The sequence below is a fragment of the Chiloscyllium plagiosum genome, chromosome 48 (assembly GCF_004010195.1).
Source record: "Chiloscyllium plagiosum isolate BGI_BamShark_2017 chromosome 48, ASM401019v2, whole genome shotgun sequence".
NCBI lineage: Eukaryota > Metazoa > Chordata > Chondrichthyes > Orectolobiformes > Hemiscylliidae > Chiloscyllium > Chiloscyllium plagiosum.
In genome coordinates, this window is record NC_057757.1 from 7,623,198 (window position 1) to 7,631,961 (window position 8,764).

General features: G+C 49.0%; 1 protein-coding gene across 3 annotated transcripts in view; it reads left to right on the forward strand.

The window, feature by feature from the left end:
• Nucleotides 1-8,129: 8,129 nt before the first annotated feature.
• Nucleotides 8,130-8,764, forward strand: part of znf622 (zinc finger protein 622) — a 29,103-nt gene continuing 28,468 nt past the window's right edge. For 2 of the 3 annotated variants that reach the window (XM_043683604.1, XM_043683603.1), the window contains exon 1: nucleotides 8,130-8,326. The gene's annotated coding sequence lies outside the window, so the exon portion shown is untranslated. The remainder of the gene's footprint in view (nucleotides 8,327-8,764) is intronic. The other variant, XM_043683605.1, reaches the window with a different exon arrangement.

Here is an 8,764-nt window from a genome sequence, read left to right on the forward strand (position 1 = left end):
CTTGCCCATGTCCACAGAACCGCCTGTCCGTCCCTCTAACTAGAGAGTCCCCTATAACTAGCGCTCTCCTCCTCTCCCCCTTTCCCTTCTGAGTCTCAGTGCCACAGACCCCTTCACTGCAGCTTACACCTGCAACGCTGTCCCCCCCAACAGTTTCCAAAGCTGTATATTTATTTTTTAGGGGGACGACCACAGGGGAACCCTGCACTGCCTGCTTCTTCCCCTTCCCACCTCTAACTGTTACCCAGCTACCTCTGTTCTCCGGCGTTACTATGTCCCTGTAGCTTCTATCAATCACCCTCTCAGCCTCTCGAATAATCCTCAGTTCATCCAACTCCAGTTCCAGTTCCCTAACTCGTTCGGTGAGGATCAGGATCTGACTGCATTTCCTGCAGACGAAGTTGGCAGGAGTATCGGTGGTCACCCCTATCTCAAACATCCTGCAGGAGGAACATTCCACTGCCTGCGCTGCCATGACTGTACACTTTCTCCAGAAACAAGAACACTGAGTCAATAACACTGAGTCACACCCACTCAAATACTAATCACTTACCTTCCCGCCCAGCTATGCGCTCCAACCTCACTTCCGCTGCTCCCACTCAAATGACCGTTGGTGATTAAAGGGTGAGTATTTATACTCACAGTTCTCCTTCCCGGCTGCCCCTCTGTTTGCCGTCACTTCCTCTGCTGCTCCCGCTCTTTTTGTGAAGAGAGAAAAAAAAACACCGCTGCCCGCTACAGGTAAGTAATTTTGAAACAAACTGTCTTACCTTAGCTGTAGTCTCCCGGGTTCGCCTTTACTCAGCCGCTGCTCCCACTCAAAGTTTGTTCCAAATTTCAGCAGTGTAGTGGCACCGTTAACCGATTTGCTGAAGAAGAACACAAAGTTTTGGTGGACAGAACAATGCCAGGAGGTATTCAACCATTTGAAAGCAGTCTTAATGCACCAAACCAGTTTTAGCAACATCAAACTTTTCAAAACCTTTTAAAGTTGCCATCGATGCTAGTGACTTAGGAGTTGGAGTTGTACTCCTACAGGAAGATGAGGATGGGATTGAACTGCCAGTTGGTTACTTTTCAAAGAAGATCAACATCCACCAGAGGAAATACTCCACAACCGAAAAAGAACTATTGAGTTTGGTACAGACGTTACAACATTTGTATGTCATGAACAATGTATCTGAGATGGTGGTGTACATGGATCATGGCACGGTGGCTCAGTGGCACTGCTGCCTCACAGCACCAGGGACCTCGGTTTGATTCCCACTTGTGTAGAGTTTGCACATTCTCCCCGTGTCTGCGTGGGTTTCCTCTGGGTGCTCCGGTTTCCTCCCACAAGCCAAAGATGTGCAGGTCAGGTGAATTGGCCATGGTGTTACATAATCCGCTTACATTCTTAGAACGCTTTAAAGACAAGAATATGAGACTATTTTATTGCAGTCTTACGTTACAGACTTTTAATTATATCGCCAGGAAAGGGAATGAGGTTCTGAAAAGTGACTACAGAGAGCTAGGATGGAAGCTGAAGAGCAGGACGAATAGAGTAGTGCTCTCAGGTTTGCTACCGGTGCCATGAAATAGTGAGATGAGGAACAGTCAACGAGTGCAACTTAACAGGTGGCTGCAAGGCTGGTGCAGGAGGGAGGGCTTCAGATACTTTGACCATTGGGATGTCTCCTGGGGAAGGTGGGACCCGTACATGAAGGACAGGTTGCACCTGAACTGGAGGGGCACAAACGTCCTGGGTGGGAGATTTGCTTGTGTGCTCGGGAGGGTTTAAACTAATTTGGCAGGTGGATGGGAACTAGAGCTACACATCTGAGAGAGGGGTAGTTCTGGATGGGGCAGTGACTGGATGTAGTGAATCTATCAGGAAGGTTTTTCATGTGATGATACAAAGGGATTGGTTAAAGTGTGTGTGCTTTAACGCAAGGAGTGTCAGAAGTAAGAGTGAATAACTTAGAACATAAATCAGTACTTGGGGCTATGCTGTTGTGGCCATAATGGATATGTGGGTTTCACAGGGGCGGAATGGTTGCTAGATGTTCCAGGATTTAGAACTTTTAAAAAGAACAGGGAGGGTGGGAAAAACAGGAAGGGTGTAGCATTGTTAATTAGAGAGTGCATCACAGCTACAGAAACAAAGGTTGTTGAGGAAGGTTTGTCTACTGAGTCAGTATAGGTGGACGTTAGGAACAGCAAGGGAGCAGTCACCTCATTGGGGGTTTTCTACAGACCTCCCTAATAGCAGGGGGGAGATCAAAGAACTCATAGGCTGGCGGATTTTGGAAAAATGCAGATGTAGTAGGATTGCTGTTATGGGTGACTTCAACTTTCCCAATATTGACTGGAACCTCCTTAATACAGATGGTTTGGATAGAGCTTTTTTTGTCAGGTGTGTTCAGGAGGGTTTTGTTACTCAGTATGGAGACAGAGAAATGAGGGGAGAGGACGTTTTGTATTTGGTGCTCGGCAATGAGCCAGGACAGGTGTCAGATCTCATGGTGGGAGACATTTTGGTGACAGTGACCGTAACTGCCTCACATTTACAGTCTCAGATTCCTCCCTCCCCTTCCTCGACCTTTCTATTTCTATCTCAGGCGACCGAATCAACACGGACATCTACTACAAACCGACCGACTCCTACAGCTACCTGGAATACACCTCCTCCCATCCTGCCCCTGTAAAAACGCCATCCCATTCTCCCAATTCCTTCGACTCCGCCGCATCTGCTCCCAGGAGGACCAGTTCCAAAAACGCACAACCCAGATGGCCCCCTTCTTCAAGGACCGCAATTTCCCCCCCGACGCGGTCGACGATGCCCTCCACCGCATCTCTTCCACTCCCCGCTCCTCCGCCCTTGAGCCCCGCCCCTCCAACAGCCATCAGGACAGAACCCCACTGGTCCTCACCTACCACCCCACCAATCTCCATGTACAGCGCATCACCCGCCGTCACTTCCGCCACCTCCAAACAGAAATCTCCATGTACAGCGCATCATCCGCCGTCACTTCCGCCACCTCCAAACAGAAATCTCCATGTACAGCGCATCATCCGCCGTCACTTCCGCCACCTCCAAACAGAAATCTCCATGTACAGCGCATCATCCGCCGTCACTTCCGCCACCTCCAAACAGAAATCTCCATGTACAGCGCATCATCCGCCGTCACTTCCGCCACCTCCAAACAGAAATCTCCATGTACAGCGCATCATCCGCCGTCACTTCCGCCACCTCCAAACAGAAATCTCCATGTACAGCGCATCATCCGCCGTCACTTCCGCCACCTCCAAACAGAAATCTCCATGTACAGCGCATCATCCGCCGTCACTTCCGCCACCTCCAAACAGAAATCTCCATGTACAGCGCATCATCCGCCGTCACTTCCGCCACCTCCAAACAGAAATCTCCATGTACAGCGCATCATCCGCCGTCACTTCCGCCACCTCCAAACAGAAATCTCCATGTACAGCGCATCATCCGCCGTCACTTCCGCCACCTCCAAACAGACCCCAGTTCCCTGGATGCTGCCTGACCTGCTGCGCTTTTCCAGCAACACATTTTCAGCTCACATTTACCATACCCATGGAGAGTGAAAGGAGCAGTTACCATGGGAAAATATTTAATTGGGGAAAAGGAAATTATGACGCTACTAGACAGGAGTTGGGAAGTACAGATTGGGAGCAATTTCCCCATAGAGAGGGCACAACAGACTTGTGGAGACTGTTTAAGGAGCAGTTGTTGCGAGTGATGCATAAATTTGTTCCTCTGAGACAAGCAAGAAGGGGTAAGATTAAGGAGCCTTGGATAACGAGAACAGAGGAGCTTCTCATCAAAAGGAAGAAGGCAGTTTACATAAGGTGCAGGAAGCAAGGATTCCACCCTTGCTTTCAAGAATTACAGACTTGCTAGAAAGGACCACAGAAATGGACTGAGGAGGGGGCATGAAAAAGGCTTGGTGGGAAGAATTATGGAGAACTCAAAGGCATTTTACTCATACATAAGGTATAAGAGAATGATCAGGGAGAAGGTAGGGCCGGTCAGGGATAACGTAGGGAACTTGTGCGTGGAGTCTGAGCAGATAAGGGGAAACCCTAAATGAGTTTTTTGTTTCAGTTTTCACTAAGGAAAGGGACCTTGTTGTGAATGAGAACTTTGAGGAGCTGGGGAATAGGCTTGAACAGATCAAGATTGAAGAGGTTATGTGCTGGAAACTTTGGCAAATATTAAGATCAGGGCCAGACCAGATTTATCCTCGGTTGCTCCAGGAAGCGAGAAAGGAGATTGCTAAGCCGCTGGGAAAGATCTTTGCTTCCTCATTCTCCACAGGAGTCGTATCAGAGGATTGGAGGGAGGCGAATGTTGTTCCTTTTTTCAAGACGGGTAATAGGAAAGTTTCTGGCAATTACAGACCAATCAGTCTTACCTCTGTGGTTAGCAAAGTTTTGGAAAGAATTCTGAGGGATAGGATTTATGAGTATTTGGAAAAGCATAGCGTGATTAAAGGCAGTCAGCATCGCTTTGTGAGGGGCAGGTCATGTCTCACAAACCTTATAGCGTTTTTTGAGGAGGTGACGTGACAGTTTGACAAAGGTCGGGAGTGGATGTTGTGTAAATGGACTTCAGCAAGGCAATTGATAAGGTTCCCCATGGTAGGCTCGTTCATAAAGTCAGGAGGTATGGGATACAGGGAGATTTGGCTATCTGGATTCAGAATTGATTGGTTGACAGAAGGCAGAGAGTGGTTGTAGATGGAAAGTATTCTGCCTGGAGGTCAGTGGCGAGTGGTGTCCCACAGCGCTCTGTTCTTGGGCCTCTCCTCTTTCTAGTTTTTATAAATGACTTGCTTGAGGAGGTTGAGATGTGGGTTAATAAATTTGCCAATGACATAAAGGTTGGAGGTACCGCTGATAGTATAGAGGCCTACTGCAGGCTGCAACGCGACATGGACAGGATGCAGAACAGGGCTGAGAAATGGCAGATGGAGTTGAACCTAGATAAATGAGAAGTGATACATTTTGGAAGGCCGAACTTGAATGCTGAATATAGGATTAAAGACAGGATTCTTGGCAGTGTGGTGGAACAGCAGGATCTCAGTGTTCAAGTGCACAGATCCCTCAAATTTGCCTGCCAAGTGGATAGGGTTGTTAAGAAAGCATATGGTGTTTTGGCTTTCATTAACAGGGGATTAAGAGCCGCAAGGTTTTGCTGCAGCTCTACAAAACCATGGTGAGACCACACTTGGAATATTGTGTCCAGTTCTGGTCGCCCTATTATAGGGAAGATATGGAGGCTTTGGAGAGGGTGCAAAGAAGGTTTACCAGGATGCTATCTGGACTGGAAGGCTTGTCTTACAAAGAAAGGTTGACTAACCTCACAGTGCTAGAGACCCGGGTTCATTTCCCACCTCAGGCAACTGTCTGCTAGAGTTTGCACATTCTCCCCCATGTCTGCGTGGGTTTCAGTGATGCTCCAGTTTCCTCCCATAGTCTAAAAATGTGCAGGTTAGGTGAATTGGCCATGCTAAATTGCCTGTAGTGTTAGGTGAAGAAGTAAATGTAGGGGAATGGGTCTGGGTGGGTTGCTCTTCGGAGGGTCGGTGTGGACTTGTTGGGCCGAAGAGCCTGTTTCCACACTGTGAGCAATCTAATCTAAGCTCAGACTTTTCTCTATGGAGAGATGGAGGAAGAGAGGTGACCTGAGTGAGGTATACAATGTAATGAGAGGCATGGATACAGTCGATAGTCAGAGACTTTTCCCCAGAGCAGGCTTGACTGGCATGAGGGGTCATAGTTTTAAGATATTAGGAGGAAAGTATAGGGGAGATGTCAGAGGTATGTTCTTTACAAAGAGTTGTGAACGCACAGAAAGTGTTGCCAGCGGTGGGGGTGGAAGCAGAGTCATTAGGGACATTTAAGCGACTGCTGGACATGCACATGGATAGCAGTGAGTTGAGGGATGCGTAGATTAGGTTATTTTATTTTAGGTTAGGAATAATCCTCGGCACAACATCGTTGGCCGAAGGGCCTGTTCTGTGCTGTACTCTTCTATGTTCTATGAAGCTCGTTACCTGTGGCTGTTTTTGTTCTCGCCTGAACCACAGATGTGTTTCCGTCAAAGGACACACTCTGATACACTAATTGTGGCAAAAATACTTGTTGGATTTGACCACTGGGATTCTGAGATGTCTCAAACCAACAAATTTTCCCTTCCATCTCTTTTCTCCGAAACCCATCTCATCACAGTTCATGAGGTAGAAATGCACTGGAATTCCATGTCATTGCAAATAAAGTTGTCCTACCTTCTCAAATTCTCCCCTCATCCGAGGTATGGGGACCCTTAGGTAATCCACCACCGGTCATCTCCTTCTGTCTCATGAGAGAGCCGTTCTTTGATCCTCTGCATCTATGGTGTATTTAGCATCATTTAAACACTGATATTAACACCAGAGCTGGTGGATTTTATCACCATTACCATGGCCTTTTTGATTTCAGTGGCTGGGTTAACAACCATAAGAATGTGTAAGTGTGAGACGATATTGGGGAATTAGTTTGTGTGTGTGGGAGTGGATCTGGTGTGATCTCCAGGACATGCACAACGTTTCTGCAGGATTGTTGGCATCACCACCTGGTGTAATTTGTGGTGTTTCTTCATCTGTTATTTAAATATTCCGGAAGGATGGAATAGGATAAACAGGAACTCTACCTTCCTGACACCTGCCTTTACTGATTAAAAACTTGTCTGTTGCAGCTTTGAATGTTGAGTCATCCCAGCCTAACAGCAAGAAGCAGGCAGGTGATGAGATTCCTGATGAAGGGCTTTTCCCCGTAACGTTGATTTTCCTGCTCCTCAGATGCTACCTGACCTGCTGTGCTTTACCAGCACCATACTCTTGACTCTGATCTCCAACCTGATTCCCGCCTCCGTCGACTGTCTGTGTGGAGTTTGCACATTCCCCTCATGTCTGCGTGGGTTTCCTCCAGTTTCCTCCCAGAGTCAAAAGATGTGCAGGCCAGGTGAATTGGCCATGCTACATTGTCCCATAGTGTCCAGGAACGTGCAGGCCAGGTGAATTGGCCATGCTACATTGTCCCATAGTGTCCAGGGATGTGCAGGCCAGGTGAATTGGCCATGCTACATTGTCCCATAGTGTCCAGTGACGTGCAGGCCAGGTGAATTGACTATGCTACATTGTCCCATAGTGTCCAGGGATGTGCAGGCAAGGCAGGCAAGGTGAATTGGCTATGCTACATTGTCCCATAGTGTCCAGGGACATGCAGGCAAGGTGAATTGGCTATGCTACATTGTCCCATAGTGTCCAGGGACATGCAGGCAAGGTGAATTGGCCATGCTACATTGTCCCATAGTGTCCAGGGACATGCAGGCCACGTGAATTGGCCATGCTACATTGTCCCATAGTGTCCAGGGACATGCAGGCCAGGTGAATTGACTATGCTACATTGTCCCATAGTGTCCAGGGACGTGCAGGCCAGGTGAATTGGCAATGCTACATTGTCCCATAGTGTCCAGGGACATGCAGGCAAGGTGAATTGGCTATGCTACATTGTCCCATAGTGTCCAGGGACGTGCAGGCAAGGTGAATTGGCCATGCTACATTGTCCCATAGTGTCCAGGGACGTGCAGGCAAGGTGAATTGACTATGCTACATTGTCCCATAGTGTCCAGGGACATGCAGGCAAGGTGAATTGGCTATGCTACATTGTCCCATAGTGTCCAGGGACATGCAGGCAAGGTGAATTGGCTACATTGTCCCATAGAGTCCAGGGACGTGCAGGCCAGGTGAATTGGCCATGCTACATTGTCCCATAGAGTTAGCTGCATTAGTCAGGGATAAATTATAGGGTAGGGGAATGGGTCTGGGTGGGTTACTCTTCCGACGGTCGGTTTGGACTTGTTGGGCCGAAGGCCCTTTTTCCACACTGTAGGGAATCTAATCTAATCTAATCTCATCTAACTTTCCCCTTCGTGGATGAGTTTGTGAGTGAGTCACGTCATGTCGGGGCGGAACTGGCCCGGCCGGCGGCAACCGCAGGGGCGGAAGTGACGTCACTGCCAGCTTTCGCCGAGAACACAGAAAGGCTCTGGAGGCTCACTGCCGACGCCTGCGTACTAGCTGCCGTGTTTGTGTTATCGAGGGGAGTTTGAAGTGAAGCGGGAGCGGAAGTGACGGCGCGGCCCTTTGATGCTGCCTGGCGATGTGTGTTTCCGGCGGCGGGGCTCGTGCGCAGGTGACGGTTGGTGCGGGATCGTTGTCCCTTTGGTGACCTTCCACGCCGCGCAGTTTTTAAAAGTAACTGCACCCAACGGGTAACTTCTTTCCTGTCAGTTTTAAATGCGCGTGTGGCAGTAAAGATCCTTATTTTTGAGATTTTTGTTTGTGTGTGTTGATGTTTCAGTCCCGGGGCTGGGGTGTGGGGGTGAACTCCAAGGGGAAGGCCGCTCTGGGGCGGGTTGTTTCTTCATTGACATTTTACCGACAGCTCAGGAGCACTTTCAACACCGAGGGGCCTGCCTTCTAAACCCGTGCACCCCGTGACTTGTGTCCGTCTGATATGGTTTATGTAGTTACCGGCCCGGAGGGGGAGATCCCGGATCAGAGTAAACCTTGCTGGCTGTCCTCTTGGTGGAGTAGTTTTGAATTCCTCCTCCCCCCCCCCGGTAGGTCAGTGCTGCTGTCCTGTCTCCCCCCCCCCCCCCCTGGGGGTGGGGTAGGGGGTCCTTGTTTGGTTCCAACCCGGGGGGGAG